At 42.3% G+C, this 14,925-nt stretch overlaps 1 protein-coding gene across 1 annotated transcript in view; it reads left to right on the top strand.

The window, feature by feature from the left end:
• Nucleotides 1–14,925, top strand: part of rbms3 (RNA binding motif, single stranded interacting protein) — a 211,533-nt gene that overhangs the window by 67,811 nt on the left and 128,797 nt on the right. The window lies entirely within an intron of this gene.

Genomic DNA, 14,925 nt, shown 5'->3' on the forward strand with positions numbered 1-14,925 from the left:
ACTCCCTGTATAGTGCACTGTTTTTGACCAGGACCAATAGGGCTCTGGTCAAAAGTGGTGCACTATGTAGGGAATAGAGGGGGCTATTTGGGATGCTGCCAAGGACACTTTTATACCTGGGAGAAAATGACAAGAAATACAATGACGCCAATACGGTGCATCAGCGAGAGATGAATCCCCCATAAATCCATGTTGCAGGGTTGATAAGTGAATTGCCTGTACCACTATCTCACCTGTAGTGTCTCATATAAAAGAATAAGAATTATTTTACAATAAATTAGATATTGTCCCCGAGCATTAGGCCGACAGGTTGACATTGAATGCGTGAACGGTAAATTAATGTGTAAAAGCTGTGTGTTCTGGTCTGTATGTTGTGCGTGTGAGTGTGCACACATATTATACATGTACACACACACATGTGTGTGTTTCTATGAGAAGTGTGCTTTTGGGTGTGTGTATGTGTGCAGAGGAGCCAAGAGGAAAACACGTCTGTCCTACCGGTGTATCTGTGAGGGGGAAGTGGTGCCATTGTGATATGTCAACTCACTGTGCTGTTATGCCCTGATGTGACTGATGTGGTCAGAGGTCTCCAACCCAAAGATAACATTTTCATACATCGCCTCAGTTAAGACACACACACACACACAATGCTGGTGTGTTGGTGCATGGACAGCAGCCACAAGACGGGCTCTGGGAGCCTCATTTTATTTATCGCCAGTCACCCAGTGCAGGAGGAAAAATGAGGAGGAATGCAGAACCTAGCGAGGATTCTCTTGTCTGGGTTTGAAGCGGGACCAACCAACCCGGCCTTGGCTTGGCTGCAGCTAGCCACACACACACACACACACACACACACTCTCTCACACAGACACAGCTAGCCCAGAATTCTATCCAGTAAGCTTTTGAAACCCCCGCCCACATTGCCTTACTGTTTGCTCTGCTCACCGCAATGCAGCTCACCCAAACCATCACCCACCCACCCACCCTGCCCGCCAGGGAGGGAAAGGGCTGGCCGCTGCTCAAAACCCCAAAGACTTACTAAATACGTCTCATTAAAGTCCCCTTTTAAAAATGTATTGGCAAGGGGGTTCCTATGTTCCCTCCAATGTTTTGATAGGGGCTAAGTAAACAAGGGTAAAGCTACGAGCACGAAAACATGACCAATGTCCCATTGCTTCATTTAATGAATTAATCAAAAACTTTATTGAGGGACGTGGTGGTGGAAATAACAGGGTCAACTAACTATATAAACACTCCCATAAATTGAGTCGTATTAGCCTTGTGGTCATTAGTCCTAAGCAATGGTCAACCATGTTTGTCATTGTTTGCCATAGGTCTATCGGATATCCTATGACATTCAGTATATAATCAATTAGGGTTTTACATTGCTATGCCTTTAGCTCCGTATGTGACACTTCCTCGCTTGAAATAAATCTGTGTCATCATTGATTTGATACATACATGTTTGCTTTGGCAATGTATGTTGTTACACTTTCCATGTCAATAAAGCCTTTTGAATGTAATTCAATCATTTGTGATGGCATGTCCCAAAGGAGGTTTATGTCGAAAAATCTGATCTGCTTTTTAATATATATATATATTTTTTTACAGATTACAAAAGATCAAAGCTCCAAAAAGGGATATCATACGATGTGATTCGAGGAAAAACCTAAAAATGTGTTATCCCACTTAGGAGACAAGTAGGATAAATGCCCATGAAAGATTTTGTTGAGTGCTCGGAGCTCCTCTTTGTTCAGTCCCATTCAGCAATGTTCACGCCCGCTTAACACTAAAACCGCTGCGTCTTGACGGACCCCCCTTCAAGCTAATGAGCAGTCCTTCTGACAGTCATTCTAACATTGTAATTAATAGCCTACATTTCATATATGCTATAGCAAAAATAATAACTTTTTGGTTTATTTTATTTCGAATAACACAATATAATTTACATTAGATGAAGGGGGGTCCGTCCGTAGGCTGTATGTAAAAACATTGAATAAAAAAACACAAATTCAAGTGTTCAATATATTTTATTTGTGGAGTGTGTTTGTTGCAACTATATGAAATAGAAAGCATAGGTGTTGGAACATTGTAACAGCTTATTTATAACATTAAAATAAAATAAGGCTAATCTGAAAACAAGACTCCCTAAATTCTATCAGCATATCGATTGTGCTACCAGGGCTGGTAAAATCATTGTTATTCTAACTTCTGCGATGCATATAAGGCCCTCCCCCGCCCTCCTTTCGGGAAAAGCTGACCACGACTCCATTTTGTTGCTCCCAGCCTATAAACAGAGACTAAAACAGGAAGCTCCGAGCTCAGGTCTGTTCAACGCTGGTCCGACCAATCTGATTCCACGCTTCAAGATTGCTTCGATCACGTAGATTGGGATATGTTCCGCATTGCGTCAAACAGCAACATTGACGAATAGGCTGAATCTGTGAGCGAGTTTATTAGCAAGTGTATCGGCGATGTTGTACCCATCACAACTATTAAAACATTCCCAAACCAGAAACCGTGGACTGATGGCAGCATTCATGCGAAACTGAAAGCGCAAACCACTGCTTTTAACCAGGGCAAGGTGACCGGAAACATGACCGAATACAAACAGTGTAGCTATTCCCTCCGCAAGAAGCTAAGCGTCAGTATAGAGACAAAGTAGAGTCGCAATTCAACGGCTCAGACACAAGAGGTAATGTGGCAGGGTCTACAGTCAATCATGGATTACAAAAAGAAAACCAGCCACGTCGCGGGCCAGGATGTCTTGCTCCCAGACAGACTAAACAACTTCTTTGCTCGCTTTGAGGACAATACAGTGCCACTGATATGGCCCGCTACCAAAACATGCGGACTCTCCTTCACTGCAGCCGACATGAATAAAACAGTTAAACTTGTTATCCCTCGCAAGGCTGCAGGTCCAGACGGCATCCCCAGCTGCGTCCTCAGAGCATGCACAGAACAGCTGGCTGGTGTGTTTACGGACATATTCAATCAATCCTAATCCCAGTCTGCTGTTCCCACATGCTTCAAGAGGGCCACCATTGTTCCTATTCCCAAGAAAGCTAAGGTAACTGAGCTAAATGACTATTGCCCCGTAACACACACTTCCGTCATCATGAAGTGCTTTGAGAGACTAGTCAAGTACCATATCACCTCCACCCTACCTGACACCCTAGACACACTCCAATTTGCTTACCGCCCCAATAGGTCCACAGTCGACGCAATCGCAACCACACTGCACACGGCCCTAACCCATCTGGACAAGAGGAATATCTATGTGAGAATGCTGTTCATCGACTACAGCTCAGCATTTAACACCTAGTACCCTCCAAACTCGTCATCAAGCTCGAGACCCTGGGTCTCGACCCCGCCCTGTACAACTGGGTACTGGACTTCCTGACGGGCCGCCCCCAGGTGGTGAGGGTAGGTAACAACATCTCCACCCCGCTGATCCTCAACAGCGGGATCAAGGGTGCGTGATCGTGGACTTCAGGAAACAGCAGAGGGAGCACCCCCCTATCCACATCGACGGGATAGTAGTGTAGAGGGTAGTAAGTTTTAAGTTCCTACACTTCACGGACAACCTGAATTGGTCCACCCACACAGACAGTGTGGTGAAGAAGGCGCAGCAGCGCCTTTTCAACCTCAGGAGAAGGCCATCAGACTGTTAAACAGCCCCCACTAACATTGAGTGGCTGCTGCCAACATACTGACTCAACTCCAGCCACTTTAATAATGGAAAAATGGATGTAAAAAATTTAGCATTAGCCACTTTAAACATTGACACTTAATATAATGTTTACATACCCTACATTACTCATCTCATATGTATATACTGTACTCTATACCATCTACTGCATCTTGCCTATGCCGTTCTGTACCATCACTCATTCATATATTTTTATGTACATATTCTTCATCCCTTTACACTTGTGTGTATAAGGTGGTAGTTGTGAAATTGTTAGGTTAGACTAGATTTATAACATCAAAATAAAATACCCCAACCACCAAGATGCACATCAAGACGCGCAGTCATGATGAAAACATTAGTGTCCTAAACATCATTATAAGCTCCAAGTAGTCTTGATAAATAGTGAAACTCAGCACAAAACCAATAATGGCATTATAATGAATATACTGTAAGTGTCACTATGACAGCAGTCAAAAATATCAAACGATTGTCAGCTCCTGCTTGTATGGGTCTTCACGCAATCGCATCAGTTGAGAATTTGTTCTTAACTGACTTGCCTAGTTAAATAAAGGGAAAAAAAGAAAGAAAAGTAATTTAGCTGTTATCCCTTGTCCTTACAGTTGACACAATTTTCGTAACTTTCACACTTTGCCATCAGTACCTTTTGTTTGAATGTCGTGCGTAATAGTCTCCGGCCTTCTTTATTGTGTCTCGTACAACGGCTGTGCAAGTGCCTTATTTTTCGCAGAGGGATGGAGCTCCCTCTCATCATGCCAGACTTGTTGTCTTTGCAAGCAACTTCTTCGCCAATGACAGTGAAGTGAAGAAATTGGACTTAGTGGCATTTCTCCCCTTGCCAACGCAAGGTTCTACAAGCCTCATCACCCACATTCTCCGACACTTGCTCACCTGCTGCCTGATGTGGATATTTTCCCAGATATTGAAAGCCGTTCAGCATGCACAATCACTCACTGTGCAGCCTAGTCCAAGTAGGCCAGAGTAGACTGATAAGACTGCTTTGATTCGGTGGACTTATATAGGGTACATACAATTTTAATTTTAGAATTAGAATCGATCAATGCAATAGAATGGCTCATCCTGTTGTTCTTACACAATTGGTGGTTACATAATTATGCATCATTTGCTTCCCCTCTGTCACGAATCCCGCCGAAGATGGTGCCTCTTCCTGTTCGGGCGGCGCTCGGCGGTCGTCGTCGCCGGCCTACTAGCTGCCACCGATACCCTTTTCTGTTTAATTTAGTTGTGTCTATGTTAGTTGCTTGTGTCAGCACAGTTCTTATTATAGCTTCACGGTCACTATTCGTTTATTGTTTTGTATTCAGTGTTCAGTGCTTTCTTTAATTCAAATATCATCATGAACACATACCACGCTGCATTTTGGTCCGCTTCTTACGACGATCGTGACACTCTCGCTCATCAACTCACCCATTCTCCTCCTTTATCCCCATCATACTTTACTTAATTTAATTAATCTGTTGTTATATGTGTGAAATTCGATTCGGTATAGCTTAGTTGGGAGAAGGATCCTGTCTTTCTCCCTGTAAAGCTGATTTCTTTCTCCATGGCTAAACCAGGCTCCTAATGTAACATTTGTATTCATATTTACAGATCCCAAACAAGTTTGTAATTAAGGCACAATAAAGTTCACATATTCAAGAAGGAATTTCTGCAAAAATGAAAAAATATTTGTTATAATAATTTTTGATGGCCCTACTGTGCAGACCCAGCAACATAATCAATCAGTTGGACGGGCATATGATTTCCATAGGCTGGCCCATTTTTTCATGGGACCCCCCTGTGTGCACGTGCTTGTGCGCATTTTCTTTTTTAATGGGTGTATAATAAGACAGCTCGTGAGTTTCAAGTTTGGGGAAGCTAGCAATTTATCCTACCAATCTACGTGCCAGTTCTGATTATTTTTATATGCACATTTTCGTGGAACAGTTTCATTTCAATAATAACGTTTTCGTTTCTCAAAACCATTGTCATGTGATGAGACGAATCATAAAAATCTGAAGTGAATGACAAAAGTTTAAAAGTTCAACTTAAACTTTGGAAAGAGCACGAGCCTCTGCCATATGGACACATTCATACACTGCGATCCATTCGCGGTTGAAGAAATGAAAGCGTAGAACTTGGAGATGCAGCAGTAGGCCTATAACTTACACCATCAACTAAGTAAAACACCTAGACCTAAAGCCAGAGGAAAATTCTGGTTCTTTCAATTACATCCATCTCTCTCCTCTGCGTTAGTGTCTGGCCAGAAACAGTTCCTAACAGTTGCCAACAGCAAGCAAGCTAGCTAAATTGCCATAAATGTTTCATGCTTTTCGACCTGTCCCCAAATGAATATAGTTGGTTCAGAGTTCGTTTTGATATTTCAACCAGCGTGTCCTGATCACGTCTGGTGTGGGTGCAAAAAATCAAGCGTGCGAGCGGTCTGGTCAACATGTTAGTGGTGTAGGTGGTGTGTTATGCCAATTGGGCACCATATCTTCGACACAACCCTCCCCTTCTTCTTGATGCAAAATGTTTAATTCGACAGAAGACACATTATTTTCACACATATTTTAGATGCTTTTCATTGACACCCGCAAGTCATTCAGCTTGACTATAGACTATTGCCACACGCACTACTCAAATTACGGCCTTCCCAAACACACTTGTGATTTGAAACAATCCACAGCCATTTTTTGAAAATAAGCTAATGATCCTCTGTGCCGAAGTCATGCTCTCTGGTGAAGTACTTTTAATGATTTTATTTAGACAGGAGTAATTAAATCATTTTGGCGAAACATCAATTTACTTTAGGGCAATCCAGCATCCTAACAGTGCACTGTGCACCCGCCAACTTTCCTTTCCAATTCGCAAGAGGCTGAAACCAGAGATTTGTATATAATGACGAGATGCTCATATCTCTGCCCTAACAACTTTGTCCCAAAAGCGGGAAGGCAGGCGACAAGTTTAGGTCTGCATATGATTCCCATAGAAATGCATTCGGCATACTGGACAGATTTTGGCGAGAGTGAGCCCTCTCGCTTCGCCTCTTTCTCTCTGCTGAAACTATATCACCGGTGAAAGCTTTCAAGTGAGCGAAACATCGTCCCTCTCTATATATCTAGCTCATGTGTCTGATGCAGTCTGGACAGAAATAGAATGACATGCCATACTCTTTTGGTCCAGACAGCATCAGATACATGATCTACACATACTGAGATAGAGGGGCGCAGTTTTGTTCACTCTGAGATTGATGCGTCTTTCTGTCGGCAAGCATCTTGGTCAAATAAATTATCAATATTTTGTTTGGATGGGTAAGGTGGTACGGTAAAGCGGGACAGGCTTCCTATAAGTCCCGCCCATAACTCCGGCAGTGCTACTGTGAAGTAAGAACTAGCATAATCTGCCCCCATTGGGCTGGCATGGCACATTTTTGAAATATTGTAATTCTATGATACTGTATAAAGCAGCATGGATATTGTCTAAAGTGGTTATATGTATCTCCTCTATTACAGCATGCAAATGCTCTTGATAATCATGTACATGTGTGTAACAGCGGTAATTATTCATGCATGTGTGTCATCTGCTCTCTCTCTCTCTCTTTGATGACTCACATGGATGTTAAAGATTACATGTAACTATGAGTCTGCCTATGTGTGACTAAACCATTATTCCCGTTGATGGTATTACTATAAAGTAGTATGCAATACCACACAGAATCATTAGAGCTGGCAGAATATAGAAATGGGAATTCTGTATCAAAATGGGAATATCAAATTGGGGGGGGGGCAAACAATCCAGACTATTATGCAGATAAAGTATGCTAATTTCCCCCGACGTAATTAGGATTAACATAATTTGATAGCGAAATGCATGAATGATGCATGCATGATTGATTCGTGCATTGTAATAGGTCCCTTATCTGGTCTCAGGATATTGTAGCTACGTAGCTTAGCGTTAGCGGTGTAGCCTAAAGTGCATTGTGTTCCATAGGGACCTGGGGCTCTTGCTGCACTCTGCAGTGCTTCTAGGCTACACTATCCTAACTGACAATTCTGTCTTTATCTCAACAGCAGCAGTTAGAGCAGGCCCAGGAAATGCGATATGGCAGTTCATGTTTTGTCTTTATTCCGGTTACGATTATATATTTTTTTGTATCTGCACAGTGTATCAGACATGGTACATCTTCTCAATAAAAATTGAGCTGGCTTAAATGACAGATATAGATATTTTGTTTGTGTACAGCCAGGATGTTTCAGACTTCTAAGCGATGCCTTCCTCCATTCCATCTCCATGGATGTCATTCTAGAGCACCCTCATTAGAAACACTGTACTGCACCTCATACTTACCTTTGAACAGCAGTGTTTTCAGAGCATGTGCAATGTAAATAGTCCGGGTTGCCATTTGATTAAGGCCAGGCACCACAGGCAAAAATTGTGATTTCACTTGTGTACATTTTCAGATTTTGGGAATATTTTGCAACCATAACTTCCATATGATTTACAAATAAATAAATCTGCAATAATGTATATAAATACTTGATTTGTATCATTTTATCCCAACCCCGTCAACTATACCTACCATAAATGTTGTTCTTGTTAGCATGTTTCATGTAGAGCTATTTTTAAAACTCTCCATGTTGCATCATATCATTCGAAAGCTTGTTTTCCGGAGCATAGCGTTAGCTAGTCCACACATGACTATATCCTTTGTAGACGTAGTGCTTCATGCTTAAAGAAGAGTAATTTCCTGGCATCCGATTGGCTAATGGCATTTAAAAGCCCTTTCCGGCAACCTGATTGGTTAAAATGCTTCACGTGCCGTGCAGCGCTCCCTTTTTTTGAAAATATCTCCCGCGAAGAATCAACGTAAAAAAAATACAAAATGAGAAAATCTCAAATAATATACCTACAGTATGTGAATAAAAATATGCGATCTCAGTTAGCCAATGCGACAAAAGCAGTGAATGAAAGCAAAAATGTGCTTGATCAGCCGATCGAGGCAGTGGCAGTACAGGTAACTAGAGGAGGGAAAGGAGGTAGCTTGCAGCAGCACGTCTAGACGCAAATTCGTTGAGATGAAGATGACAGCTAGAGGCGATCCAGCAGACAGCCGACAGTGACTTTTATTCCACATGTCACAAATAAACCAACTTGAACACTGGACCGAAAATCACCATAGACCCCACCAATCAGGGATTCTGTCATTCTGTCATGATACAATGTGCACACTGTGAAGGTGATCGTGATGCATTTAGGAGAGTTTACACTTCCTCCAGGCTGCAGGAGTGCTCCAGGGGAGATGTGGCATTTGATATAAATGTGAGGATGGTTCTTCTAGCCCACAAACTTGGACTTGGTTATGCAGCTCTAAAGAAAATAAGCAATGTCCCAGGGATTCCTTCCTTGTGTCTCAGCTCATATCTGAGACATGACAGGAGAGTGACAGGTAAATAAAAAGGGAGAGTAGCCCATTATTGTCAGGTGACTTGCTGGGTATAAATTATATTTATTTCCTTGCTCCAGCAAATGTATTCAGAGTGAATAAAACAGAGTGATAGGAAAACATAACTATACAACGAGACTGTCACTTAGGCCTACAGTGTCATATGGCTGTAGCCTACTGTGATTACTGAGAAATTAGCTTCACATAAAGAAAATACAAGCTGGTATCCTAATATTTACATAGGGTAACATGCTGATATTTAGTCCTGCGGTTATGTCTGTAATGTCGACAGACAGAATAAGTACCCCCCCCCCCCCCCCCCCACTTTAGTTGCAGAGATTCAGAGAGGGCTACAGTCGATGGAGAGTGCTGAAAAGTTCATTAGAAGAGAATACACAGATATAGACCCAGACATAGCAAAGTTGCTGAAGGAGGATGAGGATAAAATCATAGAGATTCATGTATCCTCTGATGGCACTTGGCACGTAGAGTTGGATTCACTTCCAACTATGGGATAGGTGCGTGCATCGGTTCTGGTACCAGCGAGCCCTAGAAAATGGTGAAGATCCACCCAGTCACAAAAGGTCATACATTTTTGAACAGAGAGATTGCACAGAAAATGGTACCTGTATATCATAGGATGTCAAATGATAACCTCTTCAAAAAAATGTAGCACGGAGAAACCCAGAATGATGCAAGTGAATGTCTGAACTCTGTAATACGATCACGGTGCCCCAAAACTATCTTTGTGGGCAAATGTTGCATTGACACAGCAGCCAGTATTGCAGTAGCCATGTTCAATGAGGGAGCCACTGCTATATCACATGTGATAGACAAATTGTAGCTTTATAGCACTTTGGTGACACCGGAAGCAATCAAAGAGGAGTTGTGAGAGCTGATGCTGCTTCAATTGACTGTGCCAAGCATAGGCAAAGGTCCCATGACACAGTCAAGAAAGTAAAGTGGCACAAGCAACAACTCAAAGAGGGCCTTACATATGGGGAAGGCATAGCTGGTTAATGTTCTGTACATTTCAACAGCCATACAAAACCCTTGTATGTGATAAATTGAGCAAAGTGATATGAACATTTGCCCAAAACTGCATATGTGCACAACAGACCAGTATTCAAAGCATATGCTCTATTGCTTGAAACAAATGTATTAAACATGCTAAAGTATTTGTAAAAGGTATATTTTATGTTTATTTGTCAGTTTAGAAGTGATATATGAATGAGAGTTTAATTAATGTGACATATACACTACCGTTCAAAAGTTTAGGGTCACTTAGAAATGTCCTTGTTTTTGAAAAAAATGCACATTTCTTGTCCATTAAAAATAACATAAAATTGATCAGAAATTCAGTGTAGACATTTTTAATGTTGTAAATTACTATTGTAGCTGGAAACGGCTGATTTCTAATGGAATATCTACATAGGCGTATGGAGACCAAAATCAGCAACCATCACGGCCCTCCTACTCGTTCTAACTTGGTGGTGCACATGTAGCCTATAACCTGTTTTAGAGAAATGTCATCATCGAATATTGTAAGATTGTCTGTTTATATGCCCCCTTTATTTATCCTACGGTTCAGACTTGATGTACAGGGAGTACACTGTAAGAACGGCCCATGTTCTGAATTCTGTCGCTATACATTTCAAAGGTTCTGAACAAATAGTTATATTGACTACGTCCATCGAGCTCTTGCTCATTGATGTCTTAATAAAAACGCTTCTCGTCCCCTTATGCCATAGTTTGCACATCTCAATTGTCATCCATATCAGCTATGTTTTTTTAAAGGCAGTAAATGAGGCTGAATGAACTGTTCGCTGCCAGACAAAGCTCTGCTGAAAGCCAGGTGTAGCAGTGGTAAGGTGTTGGGACTGCTGTTGGAACTCTGCTGTTGGGACAGCTTTATGTATGCCCTAACAGTGTGTGGGCACCGTTTGTCACCGTTATAGTGCAATTAATATATTGTTTAGTGTTGTGTTGTGTAGTAGCTTTGCTGTCATGCGTCCCACATACTTTTTTGCCTCACCAAGATTTACATGCTAAAATCGCCACTGCCCATCAGGCAAGCCATTTACAGTATTACATTGCCTATTGTTGTATAATAATGATAACATTTCACATTGAACAACTACAGTGCTGTTTTTTGTTAACGACCATTTATCATTGTTCACAGCCTCTAAAGCCTTAAACCCATCTCTTAAAGAGTTCACATTGGAACAGATACGACTGTGGCAAATAAATAAAATATTTAAACAATAAAATTCTTTAACTTCAAGTGCTAAAGGTAGTAGCCTACAATTAGGAAAAACTTAATTGGACACAGACACATAAAGGCTTAGCTAAAAACACTATCTAGACCTAGGCCTATATCATCAGATCCTTTGAGAACTTTGGTACATGTTAAGATATGAACAAGAAATCTAGCCTCAGAGCATATTTCTGTCCTGTCCGTTGCAACAGGATATGTCATGTCCGTGGTCTTTTCATTGCAAAAGTCCTGATCTGCTCCAAAATATATGTTTGCCGGGTTGTGTCCAGTCCGGGGGACGCTTTCACATCTCTGGGAGGAAGGATGTTAACATTGCACAGCAGCTGAAAATTGTTTCCATCTGAGTGAAAGCTCCTTGGCCACAACAAAACCAGGCTCCAGAAAATTAAATATTTAAGTAGGAAACCAGACAAAAATAGACAAGATATTAAAACCTTGCGTTCCAGCAATAACATTCATTGACACCCAAGTTCAAGCAAAATACGTAAAATGTTACTTGATCACCCGTCATCATCTCCTTCCACTGGTGGAGGAGAGAAGGTTTATGCTGAAAGAGAAATTACACAAAAATAGGGTAAAACATGAATTAATTAATAATGTCCTATATCTTGTTATTGCCTGTTTACTGCTACAGCTGTACTAAAATGCCTTGTATACACTTAAGCTGCTTCCAGCCCAACAATGGCAATGCAGACAAAATAACTAGCTAGATTTAGCAAACATTTAGCTTCATAATTACCAGTAGGCCAGATGTAAATTGTATTCATCTACTGTAGCTAGCCACAAAACAAAAAACTCCAAATCTATAATCTAATAGCTAGCCAACTTAGCATGTGTCCCTATAACGTAACATGGGGTTTGATTAGCTCGATCAGCATTCGCACTACAGTGGCTATTTTTGGTAACTAGCTAGTTAAACATGACAAACTGGCAAACTTGTAAAAAGTTTATCATCATGTCATGCATGCCTTAGCACATCAGCAATCAACACTAAATGCAACTGGCCAGCTCAGCTAGATAGCTATCTTACCGTTGCTTCTTCCCGCCACAAGCCATCTGTAAACAATGGCTAGTTCCGGGACGAAGCGAGCTATAATGGTACCTCCATGCAACTGTCTAGCTAGCTATATAGCTAGCAATGAAACAGCTTTTTGATACAGTTGAGACTGTAACATATTTACATGTAGCTATCTTGGCATTTTAAATGTTGACTCATACCGGTGTATGGATTATGATGATTCGCGGCAGACTGAAACACTTTCAAAATAATCCTTCCCAATCCCACTCGGCTTCAACCAGTCCAGTCTGCTTTAGCCACAGAAAAAAGAGCTGTGTCAATACCAGGAGCTCTACTCAGGACAGCACTGGTATTGATAGCTTTAGCTACACTTTGCATGTAGTCCATGATGAAAATATTAATCCAATGGATCTTTCAAATATCTGCGGTTGCAGAGAGCAGGATGTGCCATTTGACAGAGAAGCCTTGAGTGACAGAATGGACTCTTTCTCGCGAGCCCCCTCATTATCTCAACCAATCATGAGTCTGTATTTTCTCTGTGTCTAAACAGCTTTGTGATGGCCTCCTGAGTGGTGCAGCGGTCTAAGGCACTACAGACTACAGTTCAATCCCAGGCTGTGTCACAACCAGCCGTGACCGGGTGTCCCATAGTGCGGCGCACAATTAGCCCAGTGTCGTCCGGGTTGGAGGAGGGTTTGGCCGGGGAGGCTTTACTTGGCTCATTGCGCTCTAGCGACTCCTTGTGGCGGGCTGGGCGCCTGCAGGTTGACTTCAGTTGTCAGTTGAGCAGTGTTTCCTCTGAAACATTAGTGCAGCTGGCTTCCGTGAGCGGGTGTTAAGGAGCGCAGTTTGGCGGGTCATGTTTCGGAGGACGCATGACCTGACCTGAACCTCTCCCGATCCCATTGGGGGTTGCAGTGATGAGACAAGATCATATTTAAAATTGGGAGAAAAAGGGGGTAAATCAGCTTTGTGATTTCACATTTTATTTATATTTAGACTACATATGAGTTTGTTATTAATAAGACCTCGCCTTCTTGATGATATTGGAGTGAACAGGCTGTGGCTCGGGTGGTTCATGTCCTTCATGATCTTTTTGGCCTTCCTGTTACCTTGGGTGCTGCAGGTGTCCTGGAAGGCGGGCAGTGTGCCCCTGGTGATGCGTTGAGCAGACCGCACCACCCTCTGGAGAGCCTTGCAGTTGCGGGCGGTGCAATTGCCATACCAGAGCGGTGATACAGCCAGACAGGATGCTCTCAATGGCTCTCATCTGTTTCTCAGCATCTTGAGAGAGCAAGTGTTTTGTACTGGCCAAATTACACTCGTAGGATGACTATATGTATGCAGGAACCCAAACAGTCTTGGCTTTCAGCTTCCCAACAAAATACTGTCTGCACTGTACCATGTTAGACATGCATACTGTAACTCCAGTTATTGAGCGGTTCACTGTCTGTCATATTGAACTCTCTTGTCTTGACCTACATTGTCCTCTCCAGACTCCTGCAACTGGATTCAGTTGAACACTCTCTGTCAAGGCTTGTGTTTGGTATTCACGGGTCATTTGATCGTTTGAGGTCGCGCTGTAGTGCCGTGGCCTTTTGGACTTGGTCTCTGAATGGAGCCGACCACGATGACTTTCCAGTGCCATACAGGTAATTGCTACTCTGAGGAAGAATTACTCTCCTATCTCTGCTGAATGTAGGTCAACAATCTCTTTCTCAAATCCCCTTCCTGTTCCAACGAGCATTCCTTTGAAGGGATGTCCTGAAAAGATTCTGTTTTATACTTCACCATTCACCTCTTGAATAATATATTTATAGACCGGTTAACTGCATCTCAGCTAAGTAGAACAACTAGATCAGTTTTGGCAATATGATTTAATTCAACCTTATTTCACCTCCAGCTCTTACAGTAGTGTTTCCGAATTAACATTTGTCAGTTCTTCTCCTTCATTTTACCACCCTGTTGTTAATCAGACGTGAGCTCAATTCCGTTCTGCCACAGGTTATGATTTTGCCATTATTTCACGCTCCTTTACCTCTATCAAATGCAGGAAAGTCCAGACACACGCATCTGTGTACGTGCGCACCCGTGTGTGTGTGTGAGTGTGTAGAGGGGAGCCACACCAGCTCGGCCCGGCTCCCCCCATTATCCCTTTCTAATTACACTTTCCTTGTGAAACAGTGGATCAGAGGCCACCATTGACTGCTTTTAATCCGGCACCAAATTTTAATTAACACCGACGCGACCCCGCCGCTGATACATCCCCGGGAATGTCGGGATCACAATAACTCATAAATCACAGCTGCAGATTTCATTCCCGCCTTTTCACCACTGATGAATTTCCAGGGGGTGGGAGAGTTGAAGAAGAAGAAAAAAAACAAGGGAATGAACGAAGGCTCTTGTACGACGGCGTCAACCTTTGAGAGATTCTGTTTTGCCGGGGAGAAAATTAAAAACCCTGCGAAATG

This window comes from Oncorhynchus kisutch, linkage group LG14, assembly GCF_002021735.2.
Source record: "Oncorhynchus kisutch isolate 150728-3 linkage group LG14, Okis_V2, whole genome shotgun sequence".
NCBI lineage: Eukaryota > Metazoa > Chordata > Actinopteri > Salmoniformes > Salmonidae > Oncorhynchus > Oncorhynchus kisutch.